General features: G+C 45.1%; 1 pseudogene; it reads left to right on the top strand.

Moving 5' to 3' along the window:
- Positions 1 to 6784: 6784 nt before the first annotated feature.
- On the top strand, positions 6785 to 7582 carry LOC146179514 (ubiquitin-conjugating enzyme E2 Z pseudogene; annotated as a pseudogene).
- The last annotated feature ends 8196 nt before the right edge of the window (positions 7583 to 15778 follow it).

Here is a 15778-nt window from a genome sequence, read left to right as displayed (position 1 = left end):
TTTTTTTCAATTCTGTGTTTGCGATGCTTTCTAGTTCGGCAGTATGACAAGCAGTAACGATAATGGCAGTGTCATCGGCATACATGAGAGCACTGGCTGAGGATAATATCTGAGGAAAATCGTTGACGTAAAGTGAGCAAAGTAACGGGCCGAGTGTTGACCCTTGCGGTACTCCTGTGTATACGCACCGCACATTTGATGTTAGGTTATTCATTGAGACAACTTGTTTTCGGTCATTAAGGTAACTAGAAAAAAAGTCGAGCGCCCTATCGCGAATTCCATATATTCTTAATTTATTAAGCATAATGCTGTGGTTCACTGTGTCGAAGGCTTTTTTTTTTTTATGTCCAGAAATATAACAGCGGCCAGCTCATTGTCTAATGCACTGTTAATTGCCTGGGTGAGTGTAATGACTGCTGAGCTAGTAGAATGCTTTGGGAGAAATCCTTGTTGCCGGGAGCAGATAATTTTATATTTGTCAAGAAAAAGGAGAATACGTTAGGATAGAATTTTTTCAAATATGCTATTAATAACACTAAGTACGGAAATAGGCCTCTACCTAGAGGGGTCAGAAGGGTTACCATCTTTAAATACAGGGGTAACTCGGGCCACCTTTAAGGGGGACGGGTATGTGTAATTCAGCAGGGAATGATTAAACAGCCGGCATAATATGGGCCCTAAGATATCAACATTTTCTTTAATACGCTTTGCAAGAATGCCGTCCAAGCCTGCTGCTTTGTTTGTTTTCAACTCCATGACAACCGACAACACCTCATTGATTTTAACTTCGTGCAGAGCGAAAGAATTAACAACTGACGCAGGAAGATTATTGTTTGCACTGGCGTCAGGAAGCTTTGCAGCCAGCTCTGGACAGACACTTGTGAAAAATGTATTCAATTCATGAACAGTTTTTTCAGTAATATTAGAGGGAAGTGTGGAACATTTTTTCAAGTTTTGCATGACCTCATTTATAACTTCCCACATTTTTTTTTTTTAATTTCCAGCAGAACCTTGAATTCGGCTAGTAAAATATTCTTTTTTTCGGGCTCTCATTAAGGACACTGATTTATTACGCACGCATTTGTACTGATACAGATAACATTCGTTGCCTTTATGATGTAGCCATTTATGATATCAATAGTTCTTTCTTCTTAATATGCTCAATATTTCTTCGGTCATCCAGGGACAAATTAGTTTATAACGCTGGGAAGATGCTACACTTTGGCTGCTGCAATTTATAAGGTCAACCAGAGCGCTAATCAAGTTAGAAAAGCCAGTATTGAGCAATAACAATTTGTTACGGAATGATTCATAATTTAACTTGGTTATATGTCTTGGTTTCATATCTTTTACTATTGTAGGTGTGTCTATCTTAACAAAATTAAAGAGCACTGCAGAATCTGCATTGGAGTAATGCGAAAGTACGGATGCTACTGTTGGTTGCTTTTGGTTGCTTCTGGTTGCTTCTAGTTGCTTAATTGACTTCTTATTTGCCCATTTTAGTGTCTGGTACTTTCAAATTGAGCGCCAATCCCTTCCTATGCCCTTACGCGTGACGTCACCTCCTTGACGTTATATTCACTACGGCACCCCTTTTTCTCTTTCCGCTTTCACTCCCACCTTGCTCCCTTCCCTTACGGAGCGGTTCAGGTATCCACAGAGAGAGAGAAATAACATTTATTGGCACCCGTCAAAAGGTTGGCGAGAATCCGAGGCGCAGTCTGTCCCAGCCATGTCCTCCCCTCAGCCGTCGACCTGGATCTCGGATCTGAGCAGCGGCCAGGGCGAGACGGATGACTTCACGCTGCCCTTTTTCATCCTGTTTGAGAAGTAGTGTCTCCCAGGGCTCATTTGTTATGTCAGGTTCTCCAAATCTAGGACACGTCCATATCATGTGGATCATGTGCGTTATGCCAACGCAACGTTTGCACCTGGGGCTAAAAAACAAGTGTGGCAGATGCTGCGCCTTTCCTTTCCTGAGAACTAGTTATTCTAATTAATGACCTAATTAACTTATTGGCCTAATTACTTTTTCGGCAAAAAAATTACGTCACCCTCTATCGATCGATAGCACTCATTAATACCACTTCTCAGTTACAATTGCTACGGACACACTTTTGCGGACAGAAATCTGTGAACATAGCGAAGTAATTGATAACAAAATCGAAAGCTCTTAAGCAACGTGTGACTTTCTTTGGAATTCAGATTTGGGGGATAGCCCACGCAAAGCGCTGGATGGTAAGGCCAAGCGTGCAAGGCTAAGGCTTCTTCTCGCTAAAGAAAGCGGTCAGCCCGGGTGGTTGTATTTTCCAGCACAGGTAGACGTGCCAGTGAGAATGTGAAGTAGAGCGCAGTGTCTTCACTGGGCCTCTGATAATCATACCATGAATACCGGGGCTTGATTTCCGTACACTGCTACAGCTCCACTTTTATATCCGCGTAATACAAGAACGCATTCGCCACATGCTGCGTTGCAAAAACTGTCTCTGGACAGCCATCGTGTACCCTTCTGTCCAGGTCCCTGCTGGCGTGTGAAGATTTTTTGTTTTCTTTGGTCCCTGCTGGCGTGTGGGGATTTGTTGTTTTCTTTTTGAATGCGATAAATATAACTGCGTGCCTCGCCGGGGGGGAGGGGGGAGGGGGGAGCAGTGGTGAGACTCCCACTACTGTGCCGGAGTTCCCAGGTTCGATCCCGACCGCGGCGGCTGCGTTTCGATGGAGGCGAAACGAAGTTGCGTCCGCGTGCTGTGCGATGTCAGCGCACGTTAAAGATCCCCAGGTGGTCGAAATTACTTCGTAGCCCTCCACCACGGCTCCTCTTCCTCTCTTTCCACTTTCACTCCCACCTTCCTCACTTCCCTTACGGTGCGGTTGAGGTGTCCACAGAAAGCAAGTGAGACAGTAACTGCGCCTATTCCTTTCCTATAGATCAATCAAACCAATCTCTTCTGTCTGCACGAGGCAGCAGAGGTGGCTCAGCTACAGAGCCAGTAGCAGGCCCGTATAATTTATTTTCCTTCTTACTACAGCCATAACAACAACTGTGGGTACCATACATACCGCTGTGCGCAGTACGTCGGGCTAAGATGATCGGGAGGCCCGTTCGTGCCTGCTTTGCGGCCATACATTTCAGTCCCTCAAAGCCCGCTTTCCTCCGGTTTTTATACATGTTGTGGTATACATGTTGGTGGTAGGGAAAAACAGTCAGACGTTCCGCCAGTGACGAAGGACGAGGTTAAGAAAGCAATAGAAACTATGAAAAGGGGAAAGCAGCAGGAGAGGATCCGATAACTATAGATTTGTTGAAGGACGGTGGTGATATCGTGCTAGAAAAACTGACCACCCTGTATACGCAGTGCCTGGTGTCATCGACGGTACCGGAACCATGGAAGTACGCAAACATTACCTTAATTCATAAGAAAGGGGACGCTAAGGACCCGCAAAACTACAGGCCAATCAGCTTACTCTCTGTTACTTATAAAGTACTAACTATGGTAATCGCTAATCAAATCAGGACAACCCCAGACTGCAATCAAGCAAAGGATCAAGCAGGTTTTCGGAAACGGTACTCTACTATCGATCATATCCTTATCATCAACCAGGTGATGGAAAAATTCTCAGAATATAACAAGCCCTTATACATATATCATTCATTGATTACGAAAAAGCATTTGATTCAGTAGAAACCTCAGCGGTGATGCAGGCATTGCGAAATCAGGGTGCAGACGAGCCGTACGGGAAAGTGCTGGAAGATATATATAGTGGCTGCACAGCAACCATAGTTCTGCATAAAGAAAGTAACAAAATTGCTACAAAGAAAAGTGTTAGGCATGGAGACACGGTCTCCCCAGTACTATTCACAGCTTGCTTAGAGGAAATATTCAGAGACTTGGAATGGGAGCAGTTAAGGATAAAGGTAGATGGAGAATACCTCGGTAATCTTCGATTTGCTGATGACATTGCCTTGCTAAGTAATCCAGGAAATGAACTGCAAAGAACTGTTGGTGACCTAGACATGAAATGTAAAAAGGTAGGCTGGAAAATCAATATGCAGAAGACTAAGGTAATGTTCTGCAGTCTCGGGAAGGAACAGCAGTTTACGTTAGGTAGCGAAGCACTGGAAGTAGTAGTCGAATATGTCTACTTAGGACAGGAACCGCAGATCCGGACCATGAAAAGGAAATAACAAGAAAAATAAGATTGGGATGGAGCGCATTTGGAAAGCACTCACAGATTATGACTAGCAGCTTACCGGTATCGCTCAAGAGGAAAGTACACAACAGTTGCATCTTACCTGTACTCACCTATGGGGCTGAAACGTGGAGGCTAACGATGAAGGTTCTACTTAAGTGGAGGACAACGCAGAGGGCTATGGAACGAAAAATGATAGGGGTAACATTAAGAGATATGAAGCGTGCAGAGTGGGTCAGAGAAATAACTAAAGTTACTGACATTCTAGTGGAAATCAAGAAGAAGAAATGGGGATGGGCAGGACATGTAGTGTGAAGAGAGGATAACCGATGGTCGCTTAGGGTAACCAACTGAATTCCTAGGGAATGAAAGCGTAGCAGGGGCCAGCAGAAAGTTAGGTTGGCGGAGTTCGCAGGGGTCAAGTGGATGCAGCTAGCACAGGACCGGGTTAATTGGAGAAATATGGCAGAGGCCTTCGCCCTGGAATGGGTATAGTCAGGCAGCTGCTGATGATGATTATTTGCTGACGACGGAAATAAAGTTTAGCCTGCTCCTCTTCGTCTCCATCGAAAAGCGGCTGTCGAGGCCCGGTATCGATCCCGCACACTTGGAAACAGCAGTCGAGCGCCCTGCGCCACCGCGGCGAGGCAAGTCCAGCTGTGTCGTTTCTAATACATCTGAACGGCTAATACCAAAAGGGTCAAGGGTATTGACTGTAAGTACCAGTTTATTTGTAACGAATATGTGGAAAACAAACGGACTATAAAAAAATAAAAAATAAAAATAGAAGGATTCAACGCTGCTGAATCGAATATGGAGCGAAAGCATTATCTGCGGGTGACCGAGCGTCCTTGTTCTTCTTCTCTAGTCCATATATTGCCACCTGGTGTCCCTGATGTTCTTAGGTGGCACCTGGAAGAAAAGGACGCCGAAGTTGTCTCGCGTGCTGTGCGCGGAACTTTGCCTGCTAATTCAGTTTCGTCCCGTCGTCTTAGTCACGTCTAGCCCTGTTGTCCGTGACATATTTTGGTGGAGGTGCTGGGTTTCGATCCCAGTACGTGTCTCGTACACCACCGCATACCCAGGACTCAACTCATGTGCCAGTCGACACCCCTGTTGTCCGTGACAATATAAATCCCCGCTTTAATCGAGCCGTATGAACGTGCTTATAGGGGTGAATGTTAGGGTACTGGCAGGCTGACTGTGACATAACCGTCCCATATGAAATGAGAGACCCAAGTTGGCAGCTCCTGCCAGGGGACCACGGACACGGACACGGACACGGCACATAGCGACGAGCGATTAGACCTGGTGTAGTATTGCTTTCGCAATAATAATAATAATAATAATAATAATAATAATAATAATAATAATAATAATAATAATAATAATAATAATAATAATAATAATAATAATAATAATAATAATAATAAAAACTTGGATTCAGTAATAGAGATGTTTGAAAGTGGAGAATGGGTGGCCTGAAGTTAAGTTTGGGGAATAGGTAATAATAAAGGAAATAGTAAAATAACCATGTAGGCAGGCGCTTTGCATTCAGCGGATGATTTTCAATTGCAGAGCATATATTTCAGTTGCTGTGTCTGCAAGCATATGGGTAAATGCACTGAGGAGTAGAACAACCACAGATGACAAGCACAGAACGTGTCACTGAATTGTATTTTTTACCAGCCGCTGTCATTGCTAAGAGAAAAGTGGCAATAGAAGGGAAGGAACTTTTTGTTTTTTCAGGCTCAGTACAAAAATAAGATCGTGAGACCAGGTACTGTAGGTAACTTACTGCTCCGAGGGAAACCAAAAGGTTCTGAAAATCATAATCATTCCTGTAGGCCACAATCGTCAAATTACATTGACCTTTGTTAGATTTGATTACGTATTAAATTCTGCATTTCCATTTCGTTCCTTCTCCCCAATGAGGCTCACGTCCACAGCAAACTCAAATTGGCATCGCCCACAAGAAAAGCGAGAAAGAAGACGGCCGAATTCTTTGCCAGGACATTACTATACTGAGGAGTAGAACAACCACAGATGACAAGCACAGAACGTGTCACTGAGTTGTATTTTCTACCAGCCGCTGTCATTGCCTTTTCCTTGACATTTTCATTGACATTTTCTTTTCTATTCCCTAGCATTTATTATTATTATTTTTTTTCCGATGTAGTTATACATCTCAAAATCTAATATCTCTGCACCCCAATTCTTGGCCGATCCCCCTGTGTGGGTATGTGCCATCACATTAGAGGAGAACAACAACAACAACAACAACAAGAAGGCCAATCCCCCACTGTGGATCCCCCACCCAATTCTTGGCCGATCCCCCTCTGTGGGTATGTGCCACAAGTTATTTGGACAACAACAACAACAACAATCCCCCACTGTGGGTATGTGCCATATGTAACGAAGGAGAAGAAAAAGAAGAAGTTACCACTGTGTGATTATGGGCCGTCTATTATGAAGTCAGCAACACCACACTACGCAGAGCTCAGCACAAACGACGCTGCGGCTGCGTCTGGGTGACGAAATTCTGATAACTCCTCTTTGCCGTCTCTGAAATCTTGCCACCAAAATCTGAAGGATGTCCTTCTCAGCGACGACGTTCACGCCAGGAACCACCTGGGATCCGCTCAAATTCGAGCATGAGGAGCCGTCAGCCCAAAGCATACTCCGAGTGAAGAAGGACATTGCAGACTTTCACGCGAATCCTCCTGAGGGTCTCATGATCTCGCCCGAGGAAGAAGACGTCACCAAGATCCATGCCCTTATTTTGGGCCCCTCTGGCACTCCGTACGAGGGAGGATTCTTCCAGTTTCTCATGAAGTTCCCTCGGGATTACCCCATCAGCCCACCACGCGTGCGCATCGTGACCACAGACGCGGGCCGGGTGCGTTTCAATCCGAACCTCTACGCTTGCGGTAAGGTTTGTCTTAGCATTCTAGGAACATGGCCCGGACCAGCATGGAGTCCAGCTCAGGGTATGGAGAGCGTCCTAATCTCAATCCAGTCATTGATGAACGAAAACCCCTATCACAACGAGCCTATTTTCTGCAAGAATGAAAAAAACCCGGGTGACTCTGGCCGCTATAACGAATTTGTCCAGCACGAGACGATCAGGGTTGCTGTGTGCGGCATGGTTCAAGGTGCTCTCCAGGACAGTGCTGCGTACCCCCAACCCTTCAGGGAGAGCATCCTAAAATATTTCGCTGAGTCATACAACAAGTATGAAGACGTCGTCACGAAAAACCTGCACTTAACTGGAACACCGATGTTGGATCTCACTCTGTATCGAGGCACGTTCCAATACGAGGCCCTTTTGATGGAATTAAAGGAGCTTAACGAGAAGGTGAAGAACAAAATTCAACCTACCGATGGATAAAAAAGAAGTTTGAAGACATCCGTGACATATAATTTCACTTTACCTCACGTGAACCTTACGAAAATGCGCGCCTGTAGGTGAGGCGCTTACAAGGCAATTGGATTGCAAAACATTTATTACGTCGCTCAAGCAGGTCTAATGAGAGACGTAATAGATGGCCGCTAGTACATGGCTGGCGGTGACCTTATTAGCCTGCTCGATGGCCCGTAGTTCAATCTTCGGGTCCGCGAGCTGACCAGCACGGCAATAAAATCCTGCTGCCGACTTCTTCCTGTAATGATTCTATTACTTCTTTCAAGTTGGGCCACTCAACATTTACGAATTCTTTCAGTGTCACCGAGTGCACATAGACTTCCTATGTGATATAACCTCTCGCCTGGTCAAGTGGTTATGCTCGAGAAAAGGACCTTTGATCCTACCTTGAGTAGACGTTTGCCATGGCGCTTTTAAGCCAAGCAGGCTTGCAGCCGTACAAGCCAAATCCTTTGTGAGTACGGTTAAAATATGTTCCATTTTCTTAACTGATGTCAAAGCGCACGTAACTTACGGTCGATAAAATTATGAACGTCGAGCTCAGCTGGAAACGATTTTCGACATGGATGTTGTCTTTGCGACTGTAGGAAAAAAGAAAAGAAAAAATGTACTGGCCTGCTACTGGCTTTGTAGCGAAGCCTCCTCGTGCGGAAAGAGGAGAAAATAGAGAAGAAAGAAAAAAGAAGAGGGAGAGAAAGACGCGCGTCACAACAGCCGTTCGCCACCGAATTGGTGGCGGGTGCAATGACAGCCTACAACAGATACAAGCGATGGCAGGCTAGCCCCCGCCGCAAACGGCGTGGACCTACCAGTCCCAGCCCCGTAGGGCCAGGAACAGCCACCCTCTCCTCGCTCCGGTCGACCCCGACATGGATGGCACGGCGCCATTATTTTGAGTGAAAGCTGATCACTACGCAAACTCGTGTAAAGGTCAGCATAGGCTTTCATTTGACCTTCACTTTACCTACAAGGAGCAAAAGGACAAACTGTTGCTATGGGCACGGAGAAAAAAATGTGGCAGGTTATGTGGCTTTCCTTTCCCATAAGCCATGGAAAGTTGTTGCTACTGAAGGAAGAAAAAGAAAGTTTGGATGACGCTTAAGCTTCGCCTTTAAGAATGGAACGCGATAGCGTTATCGCGCCCCGTTCGTAGCGTCTACTCATTTGCTTGTCGCGCTTTTGATTGACACAAAGACGTAGTTCACATGTTACAACAGTCGTTAAATTGTCCAAAGCATGACTGTTTGGTAATTACTTGCTCTGAAACGTGATTCTGGGACGTAGAAGCGCTGCCGAAACTCGCGGGCCTCAAGTTGCAGTCGCAATTCGTCGGCACATTCGGTGCTGATCCGATCCGGCGCGATGAAGATCTCGGAGGCCATGCCCTGTCTATCTTATTCCGTGCGCCACACGCATGATGGCGCTACGTGCACGCCAAGCGAAGAGGAAGTACAGCGGAAAAGTAATTTGTCACTTGCTTAACTGCGTGTTCTGCAATTCTGTAATCTACATGCTCATAATTATTATTATACGCCACAATACACTTCTCTAAGGGACATTTCTGAGACAACACCGCAATCAATAGACGCGTCTTTGTCCATTTCAAACCATCGAGCTGGCGTGGCGGAAGAGCAGGTGAAGATAAAAGCAATAGAAAAGAGCAGTGTTATTCGGTACAAACAGAAAGAAACAGAAAAGGAACTTCATGGACAACTTGAGTGCCTGTTGTGCATGGAAAGCTGTGCGCCAGGAAAGTTCACTAAGCAAATAAGAGATGTGAAATCTCATTTAGAAAGAATCGACGCTGAGAAGTACAGAGCCGCGGTTATACGCGCAAAAAGCGATAAACTGTGGGCTGGCGAGGCGCCGACAAAGCGAGCGCTATCAGATGAAAAAAGGTATGCTTGCCAGAAGGAAATCAGGCAAATAAGACATGAAGGGCAGATTACAAACGATGCTAAAGATATAAAGTGTGCGATTCTGAAACATTTTGCTGAGCTTGTGAGTAATACACAACATAGTGAAGGGTTTCCAATAGAATACGGCTAATGCCAACGCTCGAAGATCGTGTGAAAGAGAGCCTTGAAATGCCTATTACAATGCAAGAGATAGAGAAGGCCATAGATGACCTCCCATGTGGGAAAGCCCCTGGACCAGATGGGCTGAGCGCCTCCTTTTACAAAGCATTTAAAAACCATGTTTCCAGCCTTATATTGGAAGTGATAAGAGAAGCCTACGAACGCAAACAAGTGCCATTATCATTTACTACGTCACACATCGTACTTATTCCAAAAACTGATGATCCAGAGAAACGCCGGTTGGTGAAGTCCTATAGGCCAATAAGCCTGACAAATGTTGATTACAAAATCTTCATGAAGGTTTTAGCGAAGAGATTGCAGAGTGTAATAGCCAAATTAGTCGGACCGCACCAAACGTGCGGCATAAGAGGTCGCAGCATCGCCACAAATATACATGTGGCACGAACCGTACTGGAATGTGTAGACACGCTTGGAAGTTAGGTTGCCATGATTCAGCTGGATTTGGAAAAAGCGTTCGATCGCGTATCACACGACATCCTTTTCTCCATTCTAGAGCATTGTAACCTGGGCTCAGTAATCGTGGAGGGAGTGAGAATGGCGTACGCAAACTGCTCGACGCGTATTATAGTGAATGGCGATCTCACTGACAGTCTCGCAGTGCGTTCTTCGCTGAGGCAAGGATGCCCACTCTCTCCTCTGCTTTCTGCAGCCTATCTCGAGCCATTATGCTTGGCCATTCTCAATAATGAATGCATCTCGGGTTTCAAGCTTCAATCGGCGCATGTGAAGCTACTTGCGTACGCGGACGACATTGCAGTATTTTGTAAAAACAGAGAGAGCATTTGTGAAGTGGTTAACGTCGTTGAAAAGTTTTGTGACCAGACTGGATGTCGGGTTAACTGGGAAAAAAGCTCCGGATTTTGACACGGCTTATGGGATGCTGAACCGGCTTCTTTCTCCCGATTGCAATGGTCTTTCTTGCCAATGCAGTATCTGGGTGTGCCCCTACAATGTTATCGCGATCCTAGCTAACACTGGAAGGAAGAAACAAATAGAGTGCGAGAGAAAGCGGAAGCATGGCAGGGAAGGCAACTGTCAATCTTTTCACGCGCGTTCATCTGCAATGTGTTTTTGATTTCAAAGCTGTGGTATGTAATGAATGTTCTATGTGCGTCACGAACTGCCATTCAAAAATTCATCGTGTGTTTGCGGTTTTTTTTTGGACTTCGACCTGGGAAAAGACGAGGCGAACGAATTTATTTTTTTTTTTAAAAAGCGAAGGAGTCGGTTTGATTCATTTGTTTCTGTGCCAAGTGGTATCGCGCTTTTTTTTTTCTTCGCGACCAAAATGACACCTTTTTAAGAACAGTCATGCAAGTGCGGCTGCAAAGGCTGTTACTCGGATTTGTTGTCTCCTCAAGTGAAAACGTGCGTGGTGCTGTCACAGGATATTTGCGCGAGGTAGTTCTCTCTTACAAGTTGTTAGAAGTGCGTTTTTCCCGTGAATATTTGTACAGTGTTGGCAAGAAAAAGCTGTATAAGGACCTAGTGGAAATCATGCTGCCGGCACCTTTGTATAGGGAGCCTTACCGTGGAGGCCAGGGCAGGATATTTTAAAACGAGTGAAGAGGATGCCAGTTCGACCGGCTGCCAAAGCGTTCTTTTTTTAAGTTGCACTCGAACACTCTACCCGTCAAAACCTGGCTTTACGAAAAAGGAATCTATGTCCCTTGGACGACAAACTGCCAGCTTTGCAAGAAGCCAGAGACAATTGAACAAGTATTCTTAGACTGCTGGGATGCAGTATTTCATTGGGACGTGCTACAAAGAACAATTAAAAAAGAGCTGCCACTAAACCCTTATGGCATCCGGTTTTTACCGGTGGAGAACGAAGACGTACCCTATGATTTAATAATGCTTCTGGGCAGTACGTGAAAATTTTGTTGAAAGTGCTGTTTATCTACGGGAATGTATCTGCGCGCTCCCCGACCCACCACAGTGGGCAGAAGTTCTGGATGACCTGGTAAAATTGAAGAAATTTTAATCTCACACGCGTCAGCTCAAGGGCAGCTGAAGTGTTTTATTAATTGTGACAATTTGTTGTTCATGTATTTATTTTTATTTATTTATTCATATACCCTCAGGGCCCGAAGGCATTAAAGAGGGGAGTGGGAAAGATACATTGGTATAGGGTACAGTGCAGCATAAAACAACATAGGAGAAACAATAACACGGCGAAAAGTGATCAAAATAAAAAAAATAAAGAAAAAAAAAAGCTGGCGTGGCGGAGTGGTTAACGTGCTCGTCTCGCACCCCGGAGGCCCACGTTCAATTCCTCAGCTCGTCAATATTTCCTACTCGTTTTTATTTATTAATTATTCTGGGATTTTTCGCTCACGGCCAACGCCGGACGACGCGGGACGGCGGCCGCCGACGTCTGCGACACGGGGCCCTTAACGCTACCGCGTTAAAATGCACGGGCTTGCTACTGTTTTGTTTAGTCTGCATATTAGTATGTTAAACTATTGTTCACCATGCACCTTTTTCAATGTACTGTAACGTAACTTGGACAATAAATGTATGCCGTCATTATAATGCTCAGCATTGGATGACATATATCCAGTTAAATCTGACAGTTTCGAAGAATCAAGCCCGGGCAGGGCTCAGCCAAGGAAACTTCCCTCAAAATACTTTCAGAGTCACTCACCTTATTTGTGTACACGCACACACCAAATATACAGATAGTTTTGTCGCTAGACGGGTATACGTTGCGCAATTCTGACTAAGCAACAGATGTCGCCCAATGCTTGGTCTAGCTCTTCAGCCGAGGTTTCGACGCAAAAAAGAAAAGTACACTCACACACACGACGACGAAACAATGGTACAGGTTTCCCGTATCGCTGACTTGCACTGCTATGCAATCTTTCGCACCGCCAGCGAGATAAACGGGCTCTAGGGCGAAGGACGACGCGCACGTGTACGCACATGAGGTTTGTACATATAAAAGTACATATGTAAGCAAGTATAATACTCGCGTATGTATATACATACTATGTATACGTACAGTGAATCGCATGGTTATGCTACTCACAGTATGCTGTATGCCAGTGTGCCCTGCCAACTCGTTCGCATTGCATGACTGTATGTCTGTAATGCCTGTATGTCTGTTGAAGGCAGGAGGCTTGACCAAAATTCCATTTCTTATTTGTGTTTCTTGAACCTATTGGAAGGGGCAGTCGGAACCGGGTTGAATGTGCACTAGAACCGAATGTTACAATTGTATTGGACCTTGCTAACGGAACGTTACAATTAGTTACAAAATACATGGATAGAACCAATTGGGCATTCCAACTGGTTCCAGTTTTATACAATTGGTTTTGAGGACGTATACGTGGCATATTCGTGAGGTTTCCTCAGTAATGAAATTAGAATCGAGAGGGTAGAGGAGTGGCGCCAGCAATTTTAATGCGATATCATTAAATGCTCCGTTCGCTCTGGCAGGTGGCAGCCGGAATCTGACATGGCCGGGGATGGCTTGGTCGACGGGTTGTGTGACGTCATGAGACCTCATGACATGGCAGGCGTTGCCAACTGGGGCTTTATCATTTGATATGGGAAATAGAGATCGGAATCCAGCCTTCCAGGATCATTAGATTCCGGGTAATACCCGCTGCCCCTAGTCCACACAGGCACATTTGTACGACTTGGTTAAAGTGGCGATTTATATTTATGTAGGGTGGTATGTCACGTATGTGGCACCCCACAAGCATATGAAGAATAAAAAAAATTACTGTGGTGCACTTAAGTCTGCTGGTGCAAAAATGCGAACACACTATATACTCACATACACACTGTAGTACATACATGGGAGGAAAGTGAAAGGTGCGATACTAGCAACAATCACATATTAATAGTTATTCCGTGTTCATCAATACTTGCCGTTGTCAGATGGGGAGGGGGAGAGTGTTCCGTGCCTAGTTCCGTTATCAGTTCTGCATTTCGTTGCTCCGTACCCTTGCTTAGTTGCCGTTTCTATTGGTCAAATTATAATATGCTATAATTTGGTTTACAGGATAGGAAAGGCGCAGTATTTGTCACCCCTTTTCTGTGCACACATGAACCGTGCCGTAACGGAAGGGAGGAAGATAGGATCGAAAGAAGATTGATTGATTGAACGTCCTTTATTGAATAGGAAGGCTCATGATCATGGATGGGGGTAAAGGGGAGTTGGTAGAATCTTCATTGTTTGCACAGGTCATCATTCAAACCATATTGCTCTGACTAGGGCACTAAGGGAGCCATACTTGGCAAATATCATTTGTGCGTTAGCATCAGTTGCTAAAAGGGAAGGTTAGTTCAGGTGGTAGGGTTCGATCTCGGAGCGTCCAGTAGAAAAAGCAGGGCAATCCCAGAGTAGATGAGATATGCCGCCGAGCGTTAGAGTCGTACAGTGGGGGCACGTAATCATTTCATCTGTATACTGACGCCAGCGGGCCATAACACGTGGCGTGTAAGCCGCATGGGCGATGAGCTTATTCAAGACTTCTTGACTTCGGGTGAGGTGGGCTCTTCGCGTAAAGGGTGGGTCTGGTGTGGCCACCTGCATAAGAGATGAGGTTTACTGTGTGTCGATAATAGTTGGTTCACAGGAAAGGAAAGGCGTAGTATCTGTCGCACTTTCTCTGTGGACACATGAATCGCTTCGTAAAGGAACGGAGGAAGGTGGAAGTGAAAGTGGAAATAGGAGAGGGTGGCAGTTCCTGGCCCTACGTGGGTGGGACGGTAGGTCAATGCCGCTTGCGGTGGGGGCTAGCCAGCCACCGAATTTTATCTGTTGTAGGCCGTCATTGCACCCGCCACTGCTTCGGTGGTGGACGACAGCTATTGCTGCCGGCGCGCGTCTTTATCTCCCTATTCTTTTCCTTTCTTCTCAATCAGTTCTCTTCTGTCCGCACGAGGCAGCGGAGGTGGCTCAGCTACAGAGCCAGTAGCAGGCCTGCGCATTTTCTTTTCCTTCTTCCTACAGCCACAACAACAAAGCGGAAATAGAGAAATGGGTGCCGTAGTGGAAGACCAAATTTTGTGGGTGGCCACCCAATTTTGAACCTCATCATTGATTATACTCAAATTAGGCTAAATTACTTACAAAAGTGCAAAATTCCTGTATGGAATATATGTCATCGCGTCAACCCAGGCAGCGGGCTCGGCTGACGCGCTTCCTCAACCGATTCTCTGGTTGAGGTGCGTCCTCCAGCCTGTTGTGAGCTTAACTACTTCTCCTGAAGCAAGTGGTATGGGACTGCTCCTTCTAGCTAAAATATTGTTCTTAATAGCGACTGTAATGAAGGCGGAAATGATCGACGCAACTAAGTAGTCTAAGCTGGTAAAATATCTTTCTACAAGAACTTAATCATTTTGTTGTAAGTGTTTTCAGCTAGTAAAATATGCAGATCCTATTCAAAATAACTACTGTATTCTATTTCGAATTCTAATTAGAATGACCAAACAGAATGGCAGAAAAAAAATTGAAAGATCCAATTGGGACTGCAGAGTTGACTGTGCAACTGAAAGAAAAAACAAAAAGAAACGCTTTGAAAGTTGTATTCTTGAGTCTAATTACCTGATCACTGACAGTCCATTTTAATCGGACTCAATTAGTAATCCAGTTAGACTTAATTATGAATCCAACTTGTAGGTCGGAGCGGAAGCTCTAATTGGACTATCAAGTGAAACCAATTGGAGGGTACAGTTAATTCAATTGTACTGCCCTGCTTCTGTAACGTATTTGGTTTCATAAGACCAGTTGGCAGAGCTACTGAGTTCATTATTCCAAATGAATCGAAAGAAAGCACCCAATCGGATTTGATGCTTTCGTTTTTACCATAGGAATTTTCTGACCAATGCTTCAACCCACTTTGTGCTAGCAGACGACGAATGTCGATGGTGGCGCCCCCGAGCAATATGCGCAGTATTTTGCAGCAGCGGCAAAATAGTACTTTGACGCTTCCTGGTTGTTAAAGTTCGTAAGCTCAGATTATTGTATTGAAACACGACATATGAACTTGCATTGTATTGTATGAGTCATGATGATTTTTCCTTTTGATCTTGTTACGTCAGCATTTTG

The sequence above is a fragment of the Amblyomma maculatum genome, chromosome 9, assembly GCF_055883805.1.
Source record: "Amblyomma maculatum isolate TAMU_Amacu chromosome 9, ASM5588380v1, whole genome shotgun sequence".
Lineage (NCBI taxonomy): Eukaryota > Metazoa > Arthropoda > Arachnida > Ixodida > Ixodidae > Amblyomma > Amblyomma maculatum.
The sequence above is the reverse complement of the archived record's forward strand: the minus strand, read 5'-3'. Positions and strand labels throughout refer to the sequence as shown.